This window comes from Phacochoerus africanus, chromosome 6, assembly GCF_016906955.1.
Source record: "Phacochoerus africanus isolate WHEZ1 chromosome 6, ROS_Pafr_v1, whole genome shotgun sequence".
Taxonomy (NCBI): domain Eukaryota; kingdom Metazoa; phylum Chordata; class Mammalia; order Artiodactyla; family Suidae; genus Phacochoerus; species Phacochoerus africanus.
This window is the reverse complement of record NC_062549.1, coordinates 56,284,497-56,308,842: the sequence shown is the minus strand read 5'-3', so window position 1 is coordinate 56,308,842 and position 24,346 is coordinate 56,284,497. Positions and strand designations below refer to the sequence as shown.

The 24,346-nt window shown below is 44.5% G+C and overlaps 1 long non-coding RNA gene across 1 annotated transcript; it reads left to right on the top strand.

The window, feature by feature from the left end:
* The first annotated feature begins 205 nt into the window (after positions 1-205).
* On the top strand, positions 206-13,177 carry LOC125128809 (uncharacterized). Its single transcript, XR_007135324.1, has 3 exons — positions 206-619; positions 9,935-10,069; positions 12,994-13,177. It is a non-coding gene; the product is annotated as an uncharacterized LOC125128809 (long non-coding RNA).
* The last annotated feature ends 11,169 nt before the right edge of the window (positions 13,178-24,346 follow it).

Genomic DNA, 24,346 nt, shown 5'->3' with positions numbered 1-24,346 from the left:
CAATTAGGTTTATTTTCATTTTCCCATAGGCCCTGTTAGCTGAGAACGCCCCAAAGTTTATTTTTCTTTCCTTTACTTTGTATAATGGATTTAAAACAAAATATATAGCACTTATATCTATTGATTTTCTTCTGAATGCTAACTCTAATTTTTTTTCTTTTTTCACACATTTAATGGCCCGAGGGCTATTCAAAAAATTGCTCTTCAGTGCATAATGGTAGTCCATTTTTGTGGTCAACTCTTAGCAAGGATCGAATCCACTCCACCAGCTTTGAGAAATGTCTTATGCAAGCTGCAGCTCAGCAGATAGTACCTAAGAATGGTGTGTTTGTGACTTGCTTTTCCCAAAATTTTCCAGCCGGATGTCAGAATTCCATCCAGATTGTCAATTTCCAAGCTTAAAACTGGCAAGACTTTCTAAGAGGCCTCCCGTTTTTTGGGGGGTGGGGGAGATGGGGTGGGGGCGGGGCGGGAGGAAGTCGACTCAAAACAAAGCCCCACATCACCTTTCTAATAGTTTTGTACTAGAAAATATTCCCAGGCTAAAAACACTCTGGGCGAGAGCGAGTCTTAGCTAAGAATTCTCTTTTTCGGAAGAGCGCGTCCACTTCGAAGCCAGGTTTGCAGCCCTGGGGAGGGAGGGTTTGCACCTCCCGGGAGGACTGCGGACTGCTCTGGGGTTGGGAACTCTACGGGACAGGGAAGGTCGGCGCAGCTGGAGAGGGGTCGTCTCGCCGAGGGGGAGGGGAGCACCCTCGGCCGCTCCCGGGACGCTCTCCTGGGCTGGGGTGGGCGGCGGCGACCCCTGCCTTCCGCAGCTCTGGGGGGCTCCTCCCCGCGCTCGGCCCCGGGCCCGCCAGCCGCCGTCGCCGCCGGCGCCCCGCCGCCGGCTCCCGCCCCTCCTCCTTCCTGGAGGCTTGGGGGCTGGAATTTGGCTGCCGACTTCCCCCGGGCACTGTGCCCTGGAGGGCTGGGCTGGGCGGCCAGGGCCGCGCCCTCCTCCCCTGCTCCTGGTCAGCTCTTTCCTTCCCCGGCTCCGATCCACCCCCGCCACCTCCCATCTTCCCCCTCCCAGATCTCTCCCCTCCCCTTCTCTGCTGCTCCGGGCTCCTTCGGTTCCCCCTCCTCCCTTGCACTCCATCTCCCTGCCCCCCACTCACGCTCCAGCTCCCTTCCTTCTTTCCTCCCCTGCGCCTCCTCTCCCAGCTCACGCCTCCTCCTCGCTCCCGTTCCCCTCCTTTCCTCCTTCCTTGGTCCCCAAGATCCTTGTCCCTCTCCTTCACCCTTCTCTACTGCTTCCTTCCCTCCTCCTCCACCGTTCCCCCTCTCGTCCTTTCTCCTAGCTCCCCTCCCTCCTTCCTCCCGGGTTCCTCCCTTGAACCCCTCCTCCCGCCTCTCCCTTACCCCTCTCTCCTGCTCCCCTCCTTTGCTCCTCCTGCTGGTTCGCAGAGCTCCCACGCGGTTGCTATGGAGGCGGCCGCGGCGGCTCGCCGCCCGCCGGGACCTGCCCTGGGGCCCCAGGGACCTTGCAGTGACTCTGCCCAAGGCTCTCGAGCCTCGCCCCCTTGGGGCCCGGGAACAAAGCACGCCCTCCCCCATCTCGGGAGTGCGCGCTGAGACCTTTCAGGCGCCGGAGTCCAGGAGGTTTAAGACCACCGCGAATCTGCTGGGCCCCCAACCTCTGTGGACTGGACCCCTGGGGTCGGGCTGACAGCTGCTCTCTACCGAGCTACCTAGTGGCCCTTCGATGATCACTCTCGCTCTCCCCATTCCCACTCCCTTCCTGGAGGTGTCACTGGGGCTGGGGGACAGCCAGATGGCCCCTTTTAACAGGACTGTCCCCTTTTGTTGGGGGCCGAAGCAGCATCCAGGCCAATTTACATTGGAAAATGGGGTTTGTGTCCCCAATTCAGTGCAGTGCCCCGACAGCTGGTGGTTCTGTCATCTTGTCAGGACCCCACAGCGTGATGTTTAAATTGGCTTTATGTGTGCAGATGTGTGAGCGTGAATAGCAATTGATTGGGAACCGGTAGCTCTTAGGTCTGGCTTGGAGAAACTCAGAGTTCACAGAGGGAATTTTATCAGCCTGGGCACAGCCTAAGTTCATAGGATGGAAAAATCTTGCTGAACACTTCTGATGCTCCCTTACTTCCTGCTTATCCTTTGGTCCAGAAATCTAAAAAGCCAAATAGTTCAGATCTGAGGAGGATTTTGAAATTCTTACTATTTAAATGTTGGTCATTGTCGAAGTTGTAAGGCTAAACATAAACCGGTATAAGAATGGCTAGGACTTAAAAAAAATTGCAGATGAAAAATCAAATCTAATTTATTTTACTCAACTGCTTTAACTCAGCTGGTTTGTGCCTGGTGGGTGCTAGAGTCTGCAGCAGGCTGAAAGTTATCATTAGGTTGGAATCAGTAGCTTAAAAGTGTACTTAAATGATAGACTGTTAGAACAGGGAGGAACTTCAATTCTTACTTTACCAGTGAGGAACTGGAATCTCAGCGAGGTTAAGGGATTTAGACCATACAGATCTTGGAATATGATTTCAACTGTTCACATCTATAAAAGACAAAGAAAAGGGAAACCTGAAGAGAGTAGATTTGAAAGATACCTTAATCAGAGTTCCCACTGTGGCTGAACGGGATCTTCGGCATCTCTGGAGCTCTGGGACTCGGGTTTAGGTTCCATCCCTGGCCTGGCACTGTGGGTTAAGGATCCCACAGCTGGCATAATAGGTCGAAACTGTGGCTTGGATCTGATCCCTGGCCCAGGAAGTCCATATGCCTAAGGGCGGCCACAAAAAAAAAAAAAAAAGTACCTCAATCAAGATGTTTTCAAAGCTTTCCACCAGTCTGCTGGAGCCACCAACAGGTAACTCCCTAGAAGACAAGGGATTGAGAAGAATTTTTTTTCCCTTCGCCTTAACACCTTCATCAGCTTTAGCTAGAGTCTGTATTGCAGCCAGTTCTAACCAAACCCTGAACAGAAACTTGTGACTTGGTTTCTATCAGCGAACTCGTTTTGTGATGAGATAGAAAGGGCATGATTAGAATTTGTATGAAAGGGGAAATCAAAGCTGAGCTGGAACACCCTGGTCCCATTTTCAGGCAGGAGGACAAAATGACTCCCTTGCTAGAAGGCAGGGTGGCTCATTTGGAAAGACTGATTTCCACAGTACAGCCATACTGGTAACTTTCATAACCATTGAAGAGAATGCTAGAAACATGGTCTCCTCACTTTGGGGAGTGTGGTGGAAGAGTTCTTTCAGCTAAAATTGCCAATAGAAGACCTTTATTGGCTAAAACCTCTGCCTTTAAACCTGGAGTGACTGTGCAAAATTAGGAGAGCTTGCTTCTGGGGAAGATTTTAATAGAGCTATAGCAAACCACAGGATGCCACATAAAAAGAATATGAGTTCACACATTCAAAGAAAGAACAAGAATGTACAACTGGATTCGAACTGGAAATGCTGTTAATTTCTGCTCTGCTTCTCATACCAGACAAGGTAGCAATTTTGTTCTGCCTCCCATTGGCTTGGGCCCACGTGGGAAGGAGGAGAGTGCCAAACATGTAATAAGGATGAACATGACCTCTCAATTCTTGGAAAGAGAGTGTTTTTTAGAATTACTAATTACGTGTTATCTTTAAAAAAATTGTATACAAGCAAATTATTTGAAATTAACTCCTCCATCACTACCATACACATATGCCCTTATCTCTATATGGCTTTATTCTTTAGGACTTTTTTTTTTTTTTTGGCTGTACCCACAGTGTGCAGAAGTTTCCAAGTCAGGGACAGAACTTTCATCACTGCAGTAGATGCTGGATTCTTAACCCTCTGAGCCACCAGGGAACTCCTTCTCTTTAGTGCTTGTATTGATTAGTTATTGAGGTATAAAAAACAACCCCAAAACTCAACACCAAAGCAGCAATCATTTATTATCATAGCTCATGCGTCTGTGGGTTGGCAGGAGGTCAGCTCCTCTAGCCTGGGCATATTGGGTGTCTCTGTTCATGTCCAATCGGCTTTTATACATGCATCTAAGGGTCTCCTGGGCTCTGCTTTAGACTGAGTTTGGAAGAGAAAGCTTAGCTGGAACAGCTTGGCCCCACAGCTTTTATGCTTCTCCTGGGACCAGCAGACTAGCTTGGGCTTCTCCCCATGGCAACGACACAGGAGCAAAAAGGGCATTGGAGTCATGAAGGGCTCTTGAGGTCTATGTCTCTGGAGTCAGGAGCTGGCACACCGTCACTTCTACCTCATTCTGTTGGGCAGATCAGGTCACATGGCCAGACTCAAAATCAAGGAGCAGGGAAAAAGGCCAGCTTACTGCAGGAAACTTGACAAAGGGAATGAATAGAGGGAGGGTAAAGAATTAGGGCCATGGGATTTCCCCTGTCATGGCTCAGCAGAAACGCATCTAACTAGTATCCATGAGGACGCAGGTTCGATCACTGGCCTCACTCAGTGGGTTAAGGATCCCACATTGCCAGTGAGCTGTGGTGTAGGAAGCAGATGTGGCTCTGATCTGGCATTGCTGTGGCTGTGGCGTAGGCCCGTGGCTACAGCTCTGATTTAACCTCTAGCCTGGGAACCTCTGTGTGCCACAGGTATGGCCCTAAAAAGACCAAAAAAGGAAGAAAAAAAAAAAAAGAACTGTGGCCATGAATGCAATCAAACACAGCACTTGTCAACATCTGCCATATTGTATAGTTTACTTATTTAGAAGTTTGTTTCTCTTCCTGCCAGAATGTAATAAGCTCCACACGGGCAGGGATTTTTGTCTGCTTTGTTCATTGCTACATCCTCAATATGCAGAGCAGTGGCATATTCTAGATATTTAATAAATATTAGAGGAATATATTAGGAGGATTACATTCATTATTCTGGTTTTATGCATAAAGCCCAAATTCTGTGGAACAGAATATAATTTTGTTACGTTTTTCCTCATCTTCTGATTAAAGATCATTGTTCACATTTTCTCATTATAGATTCTGCTGGCTGATCAACTACACTCCAATATAAAATAAAAATTAATAAAAAAAAGAAACTGCTGATTGTTTGGAATAAACACTATTTCATAAACTTTTAAAAGATTTCCAGATTTCAAAATAGTTTAACATTTCTCTAGAGCATAAAAACAGATACCATATAAAAGTTGATTATTAGGAGTTCCTGCTGTGCACAGTGGGTTACGAATCTGACTACGAAGGCTTGGGTCCCTTGGAGACTCGAGTTCAATCCCTGGACTAGGAACTTCCATATGCCTTGGGTGAAGCCATAAAAAAAAAAAAAAAAGTTGATTATTAGATGAGCAGAAAATAAGCAGTAGGGAATGGGGGATTTTACATACATTTTGGCAGAAAATATAGTGCTTCTTCCTATATGAGAATAATTCTTTTTTCATTTTTAAAAGTTTTATTGAAGTAGAGCTGATTAATAAGTTGTGATGATTTCTGTCGTACAGCAAAGTGATTCAATGATACATATACATATCCATTCTTTTTCAGATTCATTTATGTAGGAATAACTCTAATAAGAATCTCAAACTACCAGAATTGGAAAAATTATCAAGGTCTTTGGATTTGAACTGTTACAAAATATGTGGGATACAGAATAGCAGCTACTCAGATCGCCTTTATTGGGCTTTAGGGTCTGCAGAAAGTCATTTCGGTCTCCTTTCCACCCCAGTTTACCCAATCCAGAAGACACAGAGCAAAGGAATTTTCTTAAGGTCATGCTTTAAAGGGGAATTCCTGTGCAGTATTTTTTAAAAATTTCCTTGAAATCTGAATTTATGCTGCCACTTTTTGACTGTGACAGATGATAAGGTAGGAGATTAAAGTAGGCGTTAATGCTCAGTTTCATAAAGGAGAGCTTTGCAAATGTCCATACTTAGCAGCAGGCTCATTTGGAACTCCCACCATAAACTCAGGTCTTAAACACTGCAGTGAGTGTCTGAAGCTTCATCAGGCCCAGTGACTAACCTCACAGATGGGCAGCTTTCAGACTTGAAAGCTTAATTCCAGGTGGGTCTATTATTTTGGATAAGAGAGGAACCTGGAAAGTTAGGGGCCTCGAGATATCCTGAATTACAGTCATTTCTTTTTCTGTCTTTCTCCCACCCCACCCCCTTTCCGTTTTTCCCCTCCGAACTTGTTGCATGCCACTCAATAGAGTCCCCACAAAATGGCTATTGAGAGTTATAAATTTTAAATGTTATGAAAGTTTCACAGAAAGGTTTTTTCTTTTCTTCCTTTCTTCCTTCCTTCCTCTCTCCCTCCTTCCCTCCCTCCTTTCCCTCCTTCCTCCTTCCCTCCCTCTTTTCCCTCCTTCCTCCTTTCTTTCATTCTCTTTTTAGGGCTGCACCTGCAGCATATGGAAGTTCCCAGGCTAGGGGGCCAGTCAGAGCTGCAGCTGCCAACCTACGCCACAGCCACAGCGATGCGGGATCCGAGTCACATCTGCCACCTGCACCAGAGCTCACAGTAATGCCAGATCCTTAACCCACTGAGCAAGACCAGGGATCAAACCTATATCCTCATGGAGACTAGTTGGATTCTTAACTTTCCAGGTTCCTCTCTTATCCAAAATAATAGACCCACCTGGAATTAAGCTTTCAAGTCTGAAAGCTGCCCATCTGTGAGGTTAGTCACTGGGCCTGATGAAGCTTCAGACACTCACTGCAGTGTTTAAGACCTGAGCCACAAGGGGAACTCCCAGAAAAGTTTTCTTTACAAATTTATATGAACGTGTTTGCCTTATTATTAATGAGGCCCTAAAAGGGTTTCTTTCTTTTTTTCAGTTTAAAGAGGTCCTTGGGCTTGGGAATTGGGAGATTTAGAGGTTTGGACATTCAGCAAACAGTCCATGGATGGGTTACCAGGTGCAACAAATACGATTATTTGTTGTAATTGGAAGCCCTCGGCTTGAGGGAGCTCAGAATCTTGGGGAAGATGGGCACCCACATCAATGGGCAGTTTCAGCACAGGATAAAGGCTCTGGTTGGGGAAAGGGTGAGTGAATGCTTGGTGGAGAGGTCCCTGGGCCATCAGGGGAGACACAGGAAGCAAACTAATATCAGGAATTGTGTCACGTCTTCCGATGTGCAAATGTCTTTTTGCATTCGTCTCCTCTCATCCTGGCAGTTGCCCTACCTGCAGCCCCGGGCAGGGTATTATTCCCATGACACCCAGAGGAGGAGATAGCTGAGGGGGTGCGCTTTGTAAGAGGCAAAACCTGCCATTGCACTTGGGTCTCCCGATCCTCTCTCGCAGGGCTGTTTCCATCCTGGTCCGACCACTGTTCCCTCTCTCTGCTGGGCTTGCTTGGCTTTCCGCAGTGTGGTTTGGTTCAGGTCTTCCCAGGCCTTTTGTCCCGTCCCTCAAGTATAACATGAGAACAAGTGTCAAGGTGATATTTAAGACCCTGCGCCCCTAACAGAAATGATAATTCCAAGAACTGTTGCTTTTGTAGTCAGTCTGAAGATGCTTGATGTGAAAGTATGTACGTTTTTATTCATATTTTGCAGAACCCCTTGTGGCAGGTTGGTCTTATTTATTTATTTATTTATTTAAAAATATCTGTTTCAAGATGAAGACATTGAGGAACTAGGACCTTGCCACTTCTCTGTGGCCTCACAGTGTCCTGGCAGGGTCAGCATTCACGCTTCTGGCTCCTGAGTTTCTGATCTCTTATTTCTCTGTGTGAAAAGCCTTCTCTCGTACCTCTTCAATTTTATTTTACTTCCTTTTCTAATGGGTGATGTTTAAAATTCTGTTCTGTTATTAAATGTGCTAAGGGACTTCTTACTCTAAATGTTTTAAAGTGTGTGTGTCAGAGTTCCCATTGTGGCAGAGTGGGTTAAGAACCCCACATAGTCTCCGTGAGGAACATGAGTCATTTAAATCCCTGGTTGGGAGTTCCCATTCCAGTGCAGTGGAAATGAATCCAGCTAGTATCCATGAGGATGCGGGTTGGATTCCTAGCCTTGCTCAGTGGGTCAGGGATCTGGCCTTACCACAAGCTGTGGTTTGGGTTGCAGATGAAGCTTGGATCCCTTGTAGCTATGGCTTTGGCGTAGGCCAGCAGCTGTAGCTCTAATTGGATCCCTGGACTGGGAGCTGCAAATTCGGCCCTAAAAAGCAAAAGTAAACAGATAAATAAGATAAAAATTAAATCCCTGGTTGGCCCTTTTAGACTTGTGTGTTTGTATCTGTTCGCCTCAAGTATTTGTACCTTAGATGTTCCACTGACACATAAGGGAGCCTGGTGGATCTGGGGGCACAAGCTCTGAAGCAGCTGATGGCAAGAAGGCACTTTCACCTGCAGTATTAGGATGACGGTGGGTGAAGTCAAATAGGAGATGCTTGAAAATGCCAGTCAGAGGTGAGGCTTAGGATTGGCTGGAATATTTGTTCTCTGGACGACAAACATGTGCCAATGAGGGCAAATTGCAGAAGTAACGTGAAATGGTGAACACGAACAAATGATTCATCGCCCCAGTTCTCATCCACAAAATGGGGCATCTTTCTTAGCCATTGAGAGGATAAAGGCAATATAATCAAAGACCTTTGATGGATGATGGATGATGGTGTGATACCTCATACGTCCAGGCATGGTGGCTTCATCGCATGCTCTAGGAAGTAAAAAAAAATATATATGATTTTTTTGCATAAAATCCTATTTTTTAATAAAACATCTTTACCTTTGGGGTCCTTGAAAATGAGATTTTGAATGCGGCAGCGTTTCTCTTCCCAGTTATACGTGGGCCTTCTGGCCTAACAAAAATTGTCATCTACACAGTCAGGGCAACATCTTGAATTTCCAAAGTAAGACTTTACCATTCTCCTAATTACAGCAAGGGTTCTGGCTGAGCCCCAAGCTGGGTTCAGAGTTAGGCTGTGTGTGCCCCTGGCAGACAGCTGTATGAATGGGTTCATTTGATGGCATCAGGCTGTGCACAACTGTTCTGGTTTTCTTCTTCCCAAGACTATAGTAAGACTGTACTTTCCTGTTGCCTTGAGTTCTAGCTTATCTGTGAGCATTTCTTTGGCTGATGAAATGCATTTAGAGGCGATTTGTGTCACATCAGGCAGCAGCAGCGGTCAAAATGGAGCCTCCCTAAGCCCGGTTTCCTGGTGACTCAAGTGAGCAAAGACCGCCCCCTCCCCACCCCCGCCTTAAAACATGCATTGAACACAGAGGCGGCTCGAGAAACACACTCTTGCTTCTACATAACTGTCAGTTTTGTTTGTTACTGCTGCATAATAACATGGTCTGAGAGTTCCCGTCATGGCTGGTGGAAACAAACCTGACTGGCGTCCATAGGGATGCAGGTTTGATCCCTGGCCTCACTCAGTGGGTTAAGGATCCAGTGTTGCTGTGAGCTGTGGTGTAGGTCACAGACAAGTGTTGGATCCCTTGTTGCTGTGGCTGTGGTGTCGGCCTGTGGCTGCAGCTCTGATTTGACCCCTAGTCTGGGAACCTCCATATGCTGCAGGTGTGGCCCTAAAAAGACCAAAAACAAACAAACAAAAAAAACCATGGTCTGTCCTGACCAATAGAGTTGATAGTGTAGAGACTTTTTTTTTTTTTTTTCCTAACTGAAGGAGAAAGATTTTCCTCTTACTTCTTATTTATTTATTAATTTTCTTTTTTAGGGTCGCAATGGTGGTATACAGTTCTATGGTTAGGGGTGGACTCAGAGCCGCAACCACAGGCCTACAGCACGGCTTGTGGCAGCCCCGGACCCTTTAACCCACTGAGATAGGCCAGAGATCCAACCTGCATCCTCATGGATGCTAGTTGGATTCTTAACCCACTGAGACATGACAGGAACTCCTCTCTTGCTTCTTTTATGGAGGGAAAAGGAGGGAACGAAAACAAGGAAGGAGATGGTCCTGAACCATGTTCTCATTTTACATGAGGGACGAAAGGCCTGGGAAGACCCTGGCCAGACCACACTGCAGGAAGCCATGCAAGCCTGGCAGAAGAGAGGGAGCAGTGATTGGACCAGGATGGAAACAGCCCTGCAAGAAGGATAGGGAGATCCAAATGCAAAGGTAGGTTTTTGCCTCTTATAAAGCGTACCCCTCTCAGCTGTCCCCTCCTCTGGGTGTCATGGGAATGATACCCTGCCTGAGGCAGCAGGTAGGGCAACTTCCAGGATGAGAGGAGACGAATGCAAAAGGACTTCTGCATATCGGAAGGCATGACACCATTCCTGATGTTAGTTTGCTTCCTGTGTCTCCTGGAAGACATGGGAGTTCCATTTCGGCACTCTTTACAAATCCACAAATTCAGAGTTCCTGTTGTGGCTCACTGGGTGAAGAACCCAACTAGTATCCATGAGGATGCATGTTTGATCCCTGGCCATGCTCAGTGGGTTAAGGATCCAGCATTGCCACAAGCTGTGTCAGAAGTCACAGGTGCAGCTCAGATCTGGCATTGCTGTGGCTGTGGTGATTCAACACCAACCTGGGAACTTCCATGTGCTGCAAGTGCGGCTCTGATAAGAGCACAAACAAATCCACAAATTCAGTTAGACCACCTAGAGGATATTGTTAACAGCTCGCACTCATCTTAGGTTATCTGACTCCAGGAGGTAACCTAGAACTAACTTCTTGTCTCTCTCTCTCTGTTTTATTATTTTTGTCCCTGTCTTTAGGCAATAGCATTGGCATGTATCCATTCTCTATCTATACCCTTGGTAGGATTGGAACCCCCACTGGAGAAAGACGTTGAGCTGGAAGCTGAAGGAACATCCTCCCCCTTTTTCTTAATGGGACGCCCTGTAGCATATGGAGTTCCTGGGCCAGGGATCAGATCTAAGCCCCAGTTGCGACCTATGCCACAGCTGCGGCAATGGCAGATCCTTAACCCACTGTGCCAGGCCAGACATCAACACCTGTGTCTCAGAGCTCCAGAGGAACCCCCCCCCCAATCCTGTTGTGCCACAGTGGGAATTCCTGAAGGAAGCCTTTTCATGGGTGATTTTCAGAGTCTTTCCACAAGTTTTCAGGCCTGAGTAACAAAGAGGCACCCTGAGATCAGAAGAGGCCGATGCTCTCCCCTTTCCCCCAGGACCCAGTAGTGTAGCATCTCATGGACAGTGGTTTGGGGGAAGGTCTGGACTCGGTTCTTCTCTCTGAGACACAGGGGGGCAGCAGAGGCAGGTGCGGGATCCAAGGGGACAGCAGAAGCAGGGAGCCCCGTGGAAGACCTGTGACAGGACATGCCTGAGACATCACTCGGGAGATGCTCACGGATAACTGGGGAAGCTCTGGGAGGAGTGGTAGCATCCAAGTATCATACTGGGGATGCTAAGAGCCACTGTCATTTGAAGATTTATTTATTTATTTATTTATTTATTTATTTATAATACAGCTGATTTACAATGTTACAACAATTTTTGCTGTACATATATATGTGACTGTACATGTACATATATGTCATATATATGTCATATATATATATGTATTTTGGAATTAATGTCAATAGGATGTCATGTATATGTTCAGGCTTGGGAGGCATGGGGACAATGAGTCACAACATTAGTCAGCTGCTTTGGTTCGGCTGCACCAGAGGCCTGGCTGCCCACTGCTCATAACACACACCTATTGATTTTCTGACTATCAGCTTTATGCTCTGTCATTTTTCCATATAAATTACTTTTTTTTCTTTTCTTTTCTTCTATTTATGGTTGCATCCATGACATATGGAAGAACTGGGCTAGGGGTCAAATTGGAGCTGCAGCCGAGGGCTATGTCACAGCCGCGACAACACAGGATCTGAGCCATGTCTACGACCTGCACCACAGCTCACCAAAACACTGGATCCCTGACCTTCTGAGTGAGGGTAGGGATAAAACCCACATCTTCATGGATACTAGTCAGATTCATTTCCACAGGAACTCCTAAACTGTATGTTTTTTCAATTGAAGTAGTTTGATGGGTAATATTACATGTTACAGGTACACATAGACTGCTTTTATCTGATGGTATGGATCAGTGCATATTCTCTTAGAGTAAAATTGAATGCATGAAATATTATTCTTTGAGGACAAAAAGCAAAATATTTGATATTATTTCAAAAACTGTAATTTCTAGACTTCATTACCAGACTGATTTTCCTTTATTTTTCATTTTTTTTTTATGAAAAAAATTGATTTGGGGGCTTGAGTTTGGGAGGCAGTTTGCCAGACTACATTGACCTTGTCTCTGAAATGCCTTTAAAAAGCCAATACATGGACTTTTGGCAGCCTAGCAGTTAAGGATCTGAAATTGTCACTGTTGTGGCATAATTTTGATCCCTGGCCTGGGAACTTCCGCATGCCATGGAAGCCAAAAAAAGAAAAAAATAAATAAAAAGAAGCCAACACATATTCCCAAGGGAGATTTGATGAATGAAGAGTGTTTTAAAGGAAGAAATGATAGAGAAACTGCTATAGAAGCACAGATATTTGTATGAGTCTAAATCGTGCAACAAAAAAAAAGTAGAGAGAGATTATTATTTTATTTTATTTTATTTTTATTTTATTTGCTTTTTAGGGCTGCACCCTCGGCATATGGAGGTTTCCAGGCTAGGGCTCGAATCAGAGATACAGCTGCTAGCCTACACCACAGCCACAGCAATGCCAGATCCAAGCCACACCTACAACCTACACCAGAGCTCACAGCAATGCCGGATCCTTAACCCACTGAGCGAGGCCAGGGATCATAACTGCGATCTTGTGGATGCTAGTCAGATTCGTTTCTGCTGAGCCACGACAGGAACTCCAAGAGATTATTTTATTATAATTAAACTTAAATTGGGTTGGAGGAGTTCCCTTGCAACACTCTTTACAAATCCACAAATTCGCTCAGACCACCTAGAGGATGTTATTAACAGCTTGCTTTCATCTTATGTTATCTGACCCCCAGGACGTGACCTAAGAGGATTGACTGCTCCTCTTTCTCTGTTTTATTATCTTTGTCTCTGTCTTTAGGCAGCAGCAAGGCTTTTCCTGGTTACACTTGCAGTTGTGACCCCAGCTTTGAGAGCCATTAATTCTTCTCCATCTGCTTGGATGGATGGCTTAGGCAACCCTGGGCATCACAGTCGTGTGCACAGCAGAGCACTGTAAAAATCTGGGACAGCATCAGCATGGAAAATAGCATTGATTCTCTGGATGGCCAACGGCAAATTGTATTTGTTAATAAAGTCACATTTCTTTCAGATATGATAACTTAGTGTTTATAAAGACCTTCTACATAACTTCATACAGGCATTCCCATTGTGGCTCAGTGGAATAGAATCCGACTATTAATCATGAAGTCATGTGTTCGATCCCTGACCTCACTCAGTGGGTTAAGGATCCGATGTTGCCGTGGGCTGTGGTGTAGGTCACAGACACAGCTCAGATTCCTCATTGCTGTGGCTGTGGTGTAGGCCAGCATCTGTAGCTCTGATTTGACCCCTAGCCTGGTAATCTCCATATGCTGCGGGTGTGACCCTAAAAAAAAAAAAATAAATAACTTCATATAGTTTCTCACCCCCAAATGGTGAAGTTCTGAATCTTGCAAAAGGTCACCAATTAGTAGAAGAAATGGAATCCAAACTCAGGACTTTATGGCCTTTGACCACTCCCCTTCTCCTTTCATTTGGGGGACATTATCAAATGGTTAAAAATTTAGGTAAACAAAAAAGATTTAGTGTATAGCCCAGGGAACTCTATTCAATATTTATCATAGCCTGTAAGGGAAAAGAATCTGAAAAAGAAAATATATATATTCATACAATATATAAATCACTCTATTGTATACCTGAAACTAACACAATATTAAAATTAACTATTGGAGTTCCCGTCGTGGCGCAGTGGTTAACGAATCCGACTAGGAACCATGAGTTTGCGGGTTCGATCCCTGCCCTTGCTCAGTGGGTTAACGATCCGGCGTTGCCGTGAGCTGTGGTGTAGGTTGCAGACGCGGCTCGGATCCCGCGTTGCTGTGGCTCTGGCGTAGGCCGGTGGCTACAGCTCCGATTCAGCCCCTAGCCTGGGAACCTCCATATGCCGTGGGAGCGGCCCAAGAAATAGCAACAACAACAACAACAACAACAACAACAAAAGACAAAAGACAAAATTAACTATACCTCAATACAAAATGATTAAGGGGTGATTTTTTTTTCTTTGTCTTTTTAGGGCATTTGAAGTTCCCAGGCTACTGGAATCGGAACCACGACTGCTGAGCTAAGCCATAGCCACAGCAACGCAGGATCTGAGTTGAGTGTGTGACCTACACCACAGCTCACTGCAATGCTGGATTCTTTAACCCTCTGAGCGAGGCCAAGGATACTAGTTGGGTTCGTTATAGCTAAGCCACAGCAGGAACTCCGGGGTGATGTTTTTAACAATATTAAGCTTCAACACTGTTATTTTGCCTTGATAGAAAGGATTAAACAAAAAATGTTCTTGTTTTGATGTAAAGTAGGATGATGGCACGTTACCAATGCATGAATTGCTGCATTTCTCTGAATAATACCTCTCTTTCTTACATTGACAAAGCAGGCTTGTGTCTCCAGGAACCACCCTGCAAATTTACCCAAAAATCTAGTTGCTGAAAAGAGCCTATATATGAGCAAATAGCTGGGGTCTGACAACTTAGGATAAAAAAATATTGAAAGAAAAGTAAATAGTTGTCTGTATAGCACTTAATCCAAACCCTTCCTTATTTGTTCTGAAGAGAATAATAACAATAAACAAACAGCAGCACTTTACTGAAACACTATTCCAAGGTCAAGCTCGATACTCAGCCTGATACCTAGCTGCTGTCATTTAATGCTCATGATAATGATGTCAGTACTATTTTAGCCCCATTTTCCTGGTGAGGAACTGAGGTTTACAGAACTGGTGTAACTTGAGCAGGTTTTATAGCAAGCAAGCAGCTGAGTAGTATGTACAACACATTACTGATTTTACTCATTTTACTAAAGAAACCTCATTCCTGGAAAGAAAATGCTACACACACACACACACACACACACACACACACACACACACACACACGATGCTACCAACCCAGAAATGAGCTGAAGAAACCAAGAGAACTGTGTAGCAGATTTTAGCTTTGCCTGTTGGAAATCAACTTCAATGGAGACTTATGCATCTTGTTAATTTCCTTAGAAAATTAATTTGCTTTGCTGCAAAGCCTTAGGACTGTGTATATTAAATATTACAACTAAGCTAGACCCAGTCTACCTTTGCTGGGCACAAACTGTACAATCTAGAGGGAAAATAACAATAAATTAAGATGAAGCAATGTGAAACATTTTTCATTTAAAGAAAAGCTAGCCGCTCAATATTTTATCTTTTCTAGCTACAGGGGCTTGACCCTTTGGACATGCTGAAAGGAAAGGAGTAACAGGATTGATTGAGGAAAGGGAAAAACAGCAACTTGAAAGCAGTTGTGGCAGATTAGATGGCGTTATGATGCCTGTCGTGACTTCCTACTGCCAAAATGAGATTCATTAAAGAAAACTCTTAACTAAATTAAAACTCTTCTCCCGGTAGCTGCCCCTCCAGACGTGAACAGCAGATTGTGGCCCGCTTGACAGCATGACTATAGATCACCTGTGGAAATGCTTCATCCCATTCTAATAAGAGGATGACCAGAAGCATGGAGAAATATTGTATTTACTCTTAACCCCAAATGATGAGAACAGCTGACTGACTGATGACTTCTTGGATCAGGAATCCACAAGGAGACAACATGATGTTCTCATTATGAGAGGCAATTGCTCAGGAGTTTGGTCCTGCTTGTCCTTGCTCCAGGGCGATGCTGTTTTTTCCTAACTTCTGTACACGATGGAAAGACTGTTCAGCAAGCAACAGCAAAAAAGAGCAGCCGGCTCAGGAAGCCAGCAGCCCTTTGGTAGAACTGTGCTCTGGAAGGGACTCTGTGCTCTGGAAGATCTCAACAACTCCTCCTGTGGGCATTTCAGTTTGTGGAAAATGGTAGAAAACAGAACAGCCCCTCTCAGACAAAAATACACTTCTAGGGAGTTCCCGTCATGGCGCAGTGGTTAACGAATCCGACTAGGAACCATGAGGTTGCGGGTTGGGTCCCTGCCCTTGCTCAGTGGGTTAACGATCCGGCGTTGCCGTGAGCTGTGGTGTAGGTTGCAGACGCAGCTCGGATCCCCTGTTGCTGTGGCTCTGGCGTAGGCCGGTGGCTACAGCTCTGATTCAACCCCTAGCCTGGGAACCTCCATATGCCGCGGGAGCGGCCCAAGAAATAGCAACAACAACAACAACAAAAAAGACAAAAAGACAAAAAAAAATACACTTCTAGTTGTGCTCTTTGCTTTTCTTCCTTCTTTCCTTCCTACTTTCCTTCCTTCCTTCCCTCCCTCCCTCCCTTCTTTCTTTTTCTTTTCTTCTTTATTTCTCTTTCTTTCTTTCTTTCTTTCTTTTCTGTCTTTCTTTCTTTCTTCTTTCTCTTCCTTTCTTCCTTTTCCTTTCCTTCCTTCCTTCCTTCCTTCCTTCCTTCCTCCTTCCTTCCTTCCTTTCCTTCCTTCCTTCCTGTTCTTTCTTTCTTTCTTCTTTCTTTCTCTTCTTTCTTTCTTTTCTTTCTTTCTTTCTCTTTCTTTCTTGTCTTTTTAGGGGCTGCACCCACACAGCATATGGAGATTCCCAGGCTAGGGGTCAAATCAGAGCTGTAGCTGCTGGTCTATGCCACAGCCAGAGCAGTACAGGATCCAAGCCATGTCTGTGACCTATACCACAGCTCACGATAATGCTGGATCCTTAACTCACTGAGTGAGGCCAGAGATTGAACCTGTGCCCTCATGGATACTAGTCATATTTATTTCTGCTGAGCCGTGAAGGGAACTCCCTTTTCCTTCTACTTTTATTGAGATAGAATTGACATACAGCACCATACACGTACAGTGCACAGCACAATGCTTTGACTTATATATATCATGAAATGATTACTACCGTGAGTTTAGTGAGCATCCGTCATCTTATAGGGATATAAAATTAAAGAAATAGAGAAAAATAGTTTTTCTGGTAATGAGAATGCCCAGGGAAGTCTCCTTGTGATGCATTGGGTTAAAGATCCAGTGTTGTCACAGCTGTGACACTGTGGCACAGGTTTAATGCCTGGCTCTGGAACTTCCACATGCCCCAGGGTGCTGCTAAAAACAAATAAAAAAGAGAATGCTCAAGATCTACTCTCTTAACAACCTTTATGTGTAACACACAGCAGCGTTAATTAGATTTATCATATTGTACATTACACTGTAAAACTGAGTTATTCTGTAACTGGAAGTTTGTACATTTTGACGACCTTCATCCGATGTCCACTTCCCCCACTCTTATCTCTGGTAACTACAAATTTGATCTCTTTTTCTATAGTTTTGTTTGTTTATTTTTGAAGTATATATCACTTCCAACACTATGGTCATTCCTGCTACGTAACACAGAGATTTGATATTGCTGTACATTTCAAAATGATCCCCACCATAAGTCATATAGTTACATGTCACCCTTAAAGATATTATATAATCATTGACTATATTCTCCACACTGTACATTTCATACACATGGCTCATTTATTTGGCCACTGGAACTTTGTACCTCTTACTCTCCCTCACTTCTTTATTTGTTCTCTATGGCTATGAGTCTGTTTTTGTTTTGTTCTGTTCAGTTTGTTTTTTAGATTCTATATAAGTGATATCAAACAGTATTTGTTTTTCTCTGCCTGACTTGTTTCACTTAACATAATACACTCCAGGATCCATTCATGTTATTGCAAATGGCAAGATTTCATATTTTTGTGGCTGAATAATATTCCATTATGGCTGAACAATATTCCATTATGAAATATATGTGTGTGTGTGTGTGTGATGTGTGTGTATATATATATACACATAATAATATGTTTGTGTATATATATGTATGTGTGTATATATGTATGTGTATATATTGTGGGGTGCATATGCATTCGTTTTCTTCAGGTAATTACCTAGGAGCAGCATTGCTAGAATGTATGGTCATTCTATTTTTTTCTTTTTTTCTTCTCTTTCTACCTGCAGCATATGGAAGTTCCCAGGCTAGGGGTCAAATCGGAGCTGCAGCTGCTGGCCTATGCCACAACCACAGCAACTTGGGATCTGAGCTGCATCTGTGACCTCCACCACAGCTCATGGCAATGCTGGATCCTTAGTCCACTGAATGGGGCCAGGGATTGAACCCAAAGCCTCATGGATACCAGTTGGGTTCTTTACTGCTGAGCCACAGTGGGAACTCCTGGTCAATCTACTTTTAAATTTTGAGGAAATATCTATACCATTTTCCATAGTGGCTGCAACAACAGTGCATGAAGTTTTCTTTTTCCCCACATTCTCGCCCATATCTGCTATTTTTTTTATCTTTTTAATAATAGCCATTCTGACAGGTGTGAGGTAATTAGTGATGCTGAACATCTTTTCATGTGCCTGTTGGCCATATTTGCTTGAGTCTTTGTTAGTTTGTTTTGCTTTTTAGGGCCAACCTACATCATATGGAAGTTTCCAGTCTAGGGGTCAAATCGGAGCAACAGCTGCCGGCCTACACCACAGCTCACAGCAATACCTGATCCCCAACAGACACCCTGAGTGGGGCCAGGGATCAAACCACATCCTCATAGATGCTAGTGGGATTCATTTCTGCTTCACCACAACAGAAACTCCTGCTTGAGTCTTTTACTAGATCACAAGCTTTTTAAAAGCAGGGGGACAACTACTTTAATTATATTGTCAACTTCTAGTTTAGTGCTGTTGTCAACATAATAAATATTTTTGAATGAATGAATAAGTGAATGAGCCTAGGCCTGATTTTAAAATGGAGAAGGCTACTGTTTTCTCTCTCTTTGGAGGATGCTGCAGTCAGACAGGGTCCAGGGGGGCCTCTTGCTGGGGTAGAGTCTCACCTTTAGGAGACCAAGTGTGTTCCATGTGTGCACAAGGGGGAAAGAGTGTGGAAAGGGCTGCTTGGCTTACTCTGCTCCAGGGCTCAGGGGAGATGGGGCTCTTAAGCTTTAAATTTATCCTGAAGCCGATCTGGGGCTGAAATTCCAATTCGAGTCCTCAACCTTCATTAAACTTGAGAATCTACTGGGAGTAGATTTTTTAAAAATTTCAAGATCCCACTGCCAACTTAATTCAATCAGAAGCTGGGGTTGTGATACCAAAAGGGAATGAAAACTTCAAAAATGTCTCTGCACAGAGTTCCCATTGTGGCTCAGTGCTTAATGAACCTGACTAGCATCTGTGAGGACGATGGTTTGTTTGATCCCTGGCTTCGCTCATTGGGTTAAGGATCTGGCATTGCCGTGGCTGTGGTGAAGGTCACAGACAAGGCTCAGATCCCGCGTTGCTGTGGCTCTGGCGTAGGCCAGTGGGTACAGCTCTGAATGGACCCCTAGCCTGGGAACCTCCATATGCAGGCGGTGCGGCCCTAAAAGGCAAAAAGACAACAGACAAACAAACAAAACCAGTCTCTGCAGCCGGAGTTGGGTGCCAGCTCCAGTTTTGTGGTTCTGAGCTCTGTGTTAGAATCACTCATGAATGTTCACAATGCGTAGTTACTGTTAGGTTTGCTGAGGGAGGAAGCACAAGGCCAAGTTAGTAAAGCAAAAGAGATTTATTAAGGCATCAGAGGGGCACGGACTGAGCTCAAGATAGCACCAGCCCTGACTGTGAGGAGGTGCTGGGCTTATAAAGAATCTGTGGCAGGAATCTGTGGCTGGAGTTCACGGCCAGAACTTGTGGCAGGAGTAACAAAGAAGGAGGGGAAGGTCAAGGGAAGGGTAGGGGATCGAGTCCCCGACAGAGGACAGTTAAACCTTGTAGGAGGTTAAACTGTGCAGGCAGCTATTTTCCGCAGGCCATTGTTTCTTGCTGCCCAACTCAAGCATCCACATTCTGGGAGAAGGTGTCCACAGAAGGTCTCCAAGGTGAATGGCCACATTTAGGTGTTGAGGGTCTGTCTCCATCCTCCTGGGAACCTATCAGCTACTAGGCCCCACTTCCAGAGGTGGGATTGGGGTGATGGGCATGGGCGTTGGGCTCACAGCTCTGTATGGGCACAGGGTTTTTAAATTTTTTTTTTATTTTTGTTTTTTATTAAAACATTATTGATTCCCAATGGTGTGCCAATCTCTGCCATATAGAAAAGTGACCCGGGCATGTGCACGTGTGCAAACACACACACACACACACATTATATTTATATATATTCTTTTTCTTATATTATCTTCCATCATGTTCTATCCTAAGAGATTGGATATAGTTCCCTGTGCTGCGGAGTTGGGTCTCATTGCCTATCCATTATAAATCCATTATAAATGTAATAGTTTGTATCTAGTAACCCCAAACTCTCACTCCATCCCATTTCCTTCCTCTTCCCTCCCCCCCATTCACAGATTCCACATCTATGAGTCTGCCTCTGCTTTGTGGACAGGTTCATCTGTGCCATATTTTCAATTCCACGCATAAGTGATATCATATGGTGTTTGTCTTTCAGACATCAAAGGCTGAGAGGACGCTTGGGCTCAGGGTTTCACTGCTCAAAGTACAGCTTGAAGGGCTTGTGTGGTACACAAATTCTGGGTTCTCCTGCACTGACTGGGTCAAACTCTAGCAGAGAGGCAGGGGCCGTGATGGTTTTGAAGGTGATTCCCATGATGAAAAACATTACTCAATGGGTGTTTCTCTAAGTGTGGCCCACAGACCAGCAGCATCAGTGCCATGTAGGCACTTGTTAGAAACACGGGTTCTGGGGCCCCATTTTGGATCTCCAGAATCAGAAAGGGGCGGGAGCGGGCGATGGCCAGAGCCATCACTTTGGTATCTCACAAGCCCTGCAGGGGATTCTGATACCTGCAGCTTGAGAACAGCTGCCTTAGTTCCTGTTTCTCAAAGTGTGGGTCCCAGTCTAAGACATGGGTATGGCCTGGGAACTTGTTAAAAATGAAGAATCTCAGCCACGTCCTCATCCCACCCAGACTTAATGAGTCATAATCTACATTTTAAAAAGATCCCCGGTGATTCCTGTGAACATTAAAGTTTGAGAAGCCCCAGTTATTACTGAAATAATCATATCACTTTGGAGTTCCCATCGTGGCTCACTGGCTAATGAACCCAACCAGTATCCATGAGGACAAGGGTTCAATCTCTGGCCTCTCTCAGTGAGTTAAGGATCTGGCGTTGCCGTGACCTGTGGTGTAGGTCGCAGACCTGACTTGGATCTCATGTTGCTGTGGCTGTGGTGTAGGCCAGTGGCTACTGCTCCGATTTGACCCCTAGCCTAGAAACCTTCATATGCTGATAGTGCAGCCCTAAAAAAAACAAAAAACAAAAAAAAAAACCCTACTAATTTAAAGGTTAATAATGTAAAAAAAAATCTGCAAAGAAATATCCAGACTGGTGTTTGATCAGGCCACTGGGCACCACAGTTGAGGCAACTGACACATAAAAGTAATGATTTGTATTTGTAAAGCATATCTTTGAAAGTTCTAGAAAGTCATAATATATGGCTAGAATTAGAGTCAGTGATAATTCATAAAGTATAGGTTTTGTTACTCACTTTAAATGTAATTGAAATCTTTAGTTTTTTCTTCTGCCACCCCCCGCCGCCCCTGTCTTGCCCCAACTTGGCATTAAACTTGTGTTCAGACAATATAAACTCTTAGTAACACCTCTAATCTGTTACAATTGCTTCCTCCCTTTTCTGTTAATAACAAATCTGAATTAAACAAACAATATATAACAGTTGCAACTTAAAACAGATCGTGGGCCTTCATTCCTTCATTTATTATATACGCTGCCCCTTTTAGGTGTTTAAGTCAACTTGTCCTGAACCCATGTTTCAAGATCTGGCCCAGTCAAGAGTCCTTTTTACTCTCTCTCTCTCTCTTTCTTTTTCTTTCTTTTTTTTTTTTTTTTTTGTCTTTTTAGGGCCACACCCACAGCATATGGACGTTCCCAGGCTAGGGATCAAATCAGAGCTGTTAGCTACCAGCCTACACCATAGCCTCAGCAATGCCAGATCCTTAACCCACTGCGTGAGGCCAGGGATTGAACCCACATCCTCATGGATACTAGCTAGGTTCTTCTGCTGAGCCATGATCAGAACTCCTTTACTCTCTTTTTGACGTGCCAGTCTAATTTCTTCAGTTCTTGTTTGCCTCCACTTCTGTGGCCAAGAGGGACATTTAGTCGTGGCCCCTGGTATGTAGATAGACAAATTCAGACAAAGCAAAGGCAGTGGGTCAGCTGTCTTGGGGATTGAGATCTATTAATTTTGAGGTTTTTTAGTGCTTTATTTCTTCAATGAAGAAATAATCAAAGATTATAATTAATAATACATCAAAGACATTATTCCCTACCATACAGAAATACTGTATTTGATGAATTATTAATTATAATCTTTGATTATTTCCTATAAAGCACTAAAGCAAGACTCTGAAGATATTGTGGTTTTGTATGGCCCAAAGACAGAAAAAAAGGATGTCTGGGTGTGGTCCCTAAAAACCCCCTGAATTTTTGGTTTTCTTAACTGATGGGCAGGTGAGTCATTTTAGATGACCGCTGAGGTGGGATTCTAGGTAGCGAAAGTCATGAAAAACACCGTGCAAATGACAGCAAGTCCATGAATGCATCTGGATACCATTTGTTAAAGTGAATTTGTTCCAGGTAGGAATTTGTGGCAGAAACTAGATCGAGTTTAAGAAGAAAAAGGAGGAGTTCCCATCGTGGCGCAGTGGTTAACGAATCTGACTAGGAACCATGAGATTGCAGGTTCGATCCCTGCCCTTGCTCAGTGGGTTAATGATCCAGTGTTGCCGTGAGCTGTGGTGTAGGTGGCAGATGCGGATTGGATCCCACAATGCTGTGGCTCTGGTGTAGGCTGGCGGCTACAGCCCCGATTGGACCCCTAGCCTGGGAACCTCCATGTGCCGCGGGAGTGGCCCAAGAAATGGCAAAAAGACAAAAAAAAAAAAAAAAAAGAAAGAAAGAAAGAAAGAAAAAGGAGGCTTTGTTGGAAGGTATCATGGAATGGAAGACTGACGATGAGAGGCTGAGGGCAGCTCCAGGCACTTGGGGCTGGATTTTCCTTATCAGCCTCTCAGGCTCCTCTGTAAGATCAAGTGGGATCTGATGCTGACTGAGCCAAGGAGGTTGTGAGAATGTCAATCTCGATCCAAGAGGGAACAGACTTTCCCACCTGCCTCAGCAGAAAAGTCTCTGCTGAGGATTTCGCTTGGCTCCACTTGCATCCCTGGGCCAATCACTACAGGCAAGAAGAGGGCTCTGTGACATGCAAGCTGGGCTCATGTCTACATTCTTGTGGAAGTTAGTGGGTCAGGTTTGTTTCTAGAAACAGTGGAAACAAAGTGGGCTGGGCAGATAAAAACAAAAGCTACTAGGGGCTAACCAAGAATTAATTTGCTTATTTGTGGATTACAAGATTTCCATTGCCAGCCCCCTTCTTCTATGGGAAGGGTCTCTTGTCTTCCTGTGAAAACGTTTTTAGTTTTCTGTCCTGTGCTACCCCAGGCAGCCATTTTTGCTCATGGCAGGTTTTTCATGCTCCTTCTCCTATTGATCAGTTTTCTTTGGGGAAACTCTTGCTGATAGTAAGATGTACTACTTGGTCTATGTTGGGGTTCTATTTGGTTATGGTCTGATATATGGTGTGATAATTATATTTAATGGCTTCACTGAGTAAGTATTTACTCTTCTAATTTATGTAGCCAACTCTGTTGGGTACAAATTATTTCCATTTTTTTTTTCTGTATTATCAAGGCAGCAGGACAGAATTATCTTTTATATTCAAACCCATCTTTATTTTTGCCTGCACCAGTGGCAAATGGAATTTCCTGGGCCAGGAATCAAATTGGAGCCACAGCTGTGACCTACACCACAGCTGTGGTGGCAACACCAAATCCTTAACCCACTGAGCCAAAGCGGGAACTCATGGGCCTTTTATCTTAAAAGAAAAACATCATAAATCTTGGGCAAATCCCAGCAGATATTTGGAACTGTGTAAGGAGCACGCTGGACTGCTATGCAGCCCAAGAGACAACAAAAGAGCTAGAACTCTTAAGCATTATGTAATTTTCAGTGTAAATGGGCTTCTGGCAACTCTTTTGTCCTTGAGAAACCAAGGTCTAAGCAGATTGCTTGTGCCTCACTTCTCCTTTGACTTGTCTATAAGAGCACAGACTTCTCTCCCAGAATTTTTTTTTTTTTTTATCTAAAAGGGCTGCTCTTGCAGTATATGGAAGCTCCCAAGCTAGGGGTCAAATTAGAGC